The sequence below is a fragment of the Macaca thibetana genome, chromosome 8 (assembly GCF_024542745.1).
Source record: "Macaca thibetana thibetana isolate TM-01 chromosome 8, ASM2454274v1, whole genome shotgun sequence".
In the NCBI taxonomy this organism is placed as follows: domain Eukaryota; kingdom Metazoa; phylum Chordata; class Mammalia; order Primates; family Cercopithecidae; genus Macaca; species Macaca thibetana.
Window position 1 is genome coordinate 199,826 of NC_065585.1, and position 3,164 is coordinate 202,989.

The 3,164-nt window shown below is 50.0% G+C and overlaps 1 protein-coding gene across 1 annotated transcript in view; it reads right to left on the reverse strand.

Annotated features, from left to right (window-relative positions):
• LOC126960995 (UPF0488 protein C8orf33) overlaps positions 1–3,164 on the reverse strand; it is a 200,659-nt gene that overhangs the window by 121,951 nt on the left and 75,544 nt on the right. The window lies entirely within an intron of this gene.

The window sequence follows — 3,164 nt, forward strand, 5'->3', positions numbered from 1 at the left end:
AAAACTGACTCATTAAAAAAAAAATTATTTGGTTCAGCCACTGTAATCAGGTTTCTGTTGCACAGTCAATGTCAATCTTAAGTGAGACAGTAACATAATATGTTAAATTGGTTTAAAAAAAAATGTGAACACAACCTCAAAGAATAGTTTCCAGCATAGCACTTCTGGTCTCTCTCTTTCCACCCACACACACACGTTTGTATGGTTTCCGGCTCATAACTGCCATAGCCCTTGTTACAGTCGTTTGTTATAACGTTGGATGTTATAGCAATGATTCTCCTGCCTCAGCCCCCCAACTAGCTGGGATTACAGGGGAAGACCTCAGGAAACAAAATCTCTCTGACCTTCTCCTGGCCGCAGGACCCTAATCTTCCCCTACCTTTCCGATTGTGGGTCATAAGACCATCATTCCAGAGAGGGTCCCACCTCATAGCCTGGTGGAAAAAATATTGATGTCATGAAGCTTCCATGAAAACCCAGAGGACTGGGTTTGTAGAAGCTTCCAGAGAGCTGAACACACGGAGGTTCCTGGAGGGTGGTGTGCCCGGCAAGGGCACGGAGGCTCTGCACCCCTCTCCCCATGCCTTGCCCTACACATCTCTTTATTTGTAGCCTTTGTAATATCCTTCATTATAAACTGGCAAACATAAGGTTTTCCCTGAGTTCTGTGAACTGTTCTAGCAAATCAAACCCAAAGAGGGAGTCATGGAAACCCCAACTTGAAGGAAGTCAATCAGTTCTGGAGGCCCAGACTGTGACTCATGTCCGGGATTGGGGAGTGGGGAACTGAGCCCTCATTCTGTGGGATCTGGCACTATCTCCAGGCAGACAGTGAAGGAGTTAAATTGGAGGACACCCAGTAGAATTGATTGCTTGCTGATGGGGAGAAATCCCCATATATTTGGGGTTACCTAAGCCTTCTGTGTTGATTGTTATTGTGTTAGTATGAGAGCAGAGGAAAAACAGGGTTTGAGAGTTTTTCTGAAACAATTTTCTGGTCTCCTAAGGTAGGTGTGGGTTTGAATCCCACTTGTGGCAGTGTGAGAGCAGAAAAAAAAAGTTTGAGTTTTTCCAAAACAATTGGTGTCAAAACATGGTGAAACCCCGTCTCTACTAAAAATACAAAAATTAGCTGGGCGTGGTGGCAGGTGCCTCTAATCCCAGCTGCTTGGGAGGCTCAGGTAGGAGAATGGCTTGAACCCGGGAGGCAGAGGTTGCGGTGAGCCAAGATCATGCCATTGCACTCCAGCCTGGACAACAACAGTGAAACTCGGTCTCAAAAAAAAAGTAAACTGTATACTTATGAATGATACATATATTGTGTGTGTATATATATCATATACTATTTGTTGCAGGGATTGTGCCTCACACAATTGTGGGACATAGTTCCTGTAAGGCTGTTGTCTTTGCATCTGTTGCTGGAACAGGGCAGACAGGAAGGGAAGATGAAGTAAAATGAGCGGAAGGACAAGTTGAGGTCTGTGACCTCAAGCTGGAGCCCAGGATGGGCTGAAACCCCTTTGTTGCCCTATAGGAGAAGCTGGAGTCTTTAGTCTTAGAACTGAAGAAGCCAGAGGAAGAGGGGGCAGCTGCTGCCTCATGTCGCCAAGGTGAACCAGCAGACACACTGCACCTGCCCAGACCTTCTGTAGTCCTCCCCATCTCTGGACACTCTGTAATTCCTGCATTTATTCTGCGTATTGCCTACTGTCTCCATTCACACATATGATCCAGAAAGACGGATTTGTTAGGCACGTTGCTTGTTCACTGATGTAGCCCCGGCACTTAGTGCTTAGCACACAAGCACTCAATAAACATTGTGCTGTTGAAGGAGAAAGACAGTCACAGAGACACAGAGGGGACATGCTAGAGAGGATGTCAGCTGCTAAATCTAAGTGAAGGGCATGCAGGTATTCATTGTATTATTCTTTCAACCTTTATGAATGTATGAACATTTGCAAAATTAAAAAAAGTTGTGCAGGAGGGAGAAAAACAAAAACCAGGATGCACTGAGGTCTGAGGTGAAGGTCCCAGAGCATCAGTTCTCTGTTGGGATCAAGATGCTGGGACAGAGCTTGATCCCTCTCAACTGCTAAAACAATCCAGGACAATCCAATAGTAGAGCTGAATTTCAATCACCTTGGCCCTGAGCTTCACAGCCCTTTGGCAGAGAGAATCCTGTGACACTGAGGTGTGTGTAACCACAAGACTGGCCCAAACTGACCCTATTCTGTTGGTAACAGGAGGTATAGCAGAGCCAAAACTGAAAGTCATGTAACCTGGGCACGCACAAAGGAGGAAAATCATAACTCAGAACCAACGTTTCCTCCCTGCGGAGCCAAGAAGACGGACATGACCGGAGCTTGAGGGGCGGGACGCTTTCAGAAAGGAAGAGTCCATCATCCTGGAAGATGTGGTGCTGAAACCTGCCATTCCACACCTTACCATAAATGGCCAAGTTTAAAGCCCTCCTATCGAAACCTGCCCGCCAGCACTTCTGTGTGCCAACCTGTCCTCCCTAACCCATCAAGTTTGACCTAAGCCCAGTGTGGAACACACATTTGAGCCGTGCCTCCGGTCTCCTTGGCCGTCGACCTTGAAATAATAAAGCCTTCCCTTTTCTCAAACACCGGTGCCATAGTATTGGCTTCTAGTGCGCCAGGCAACGGGCCCGTTGCTCGAAACGCGCGTGGTGGATGGAAGCTCCGTGAAGTGCGAACCCCTGCCCGCAAGGGCTGCTGTTACGAAGTTCGCTGAAGCGCAGCACAGACTTGGCGTTTGCCTAGTGCGTGGCAATTACGGAATTACCGCCACATCCTCCCGGCCTCCGCTTCCAACAGCGCGGGCCGGGCACTCGCTTCGAGCCCACCCCACAACCTTAAGCCTTCCCCGCCGCCCCCCAGCAGCCCCCAGCCCCGCCCTGTGGAGAAGCCTCTTGAGAGTCTGCGCCTGGCCACGCGCCCGATGCACGACGCGGACCTGGCCTTCGGGAGTGAGGCCAGCGGAAAGTGGACTCGGCGCCGGCCTTCCCCTCCCCTGGCACCGCTCCAAACCAGCCCCACCCGCCCTGCCGCGGCTGTCAGGTCCTGGGCTGTGCCGAAGCCTCCACGCGGGTGTGGCCCGCCCCTCTCCCCCAGCTGCGCGGTGTAAACACACCAAAAAGC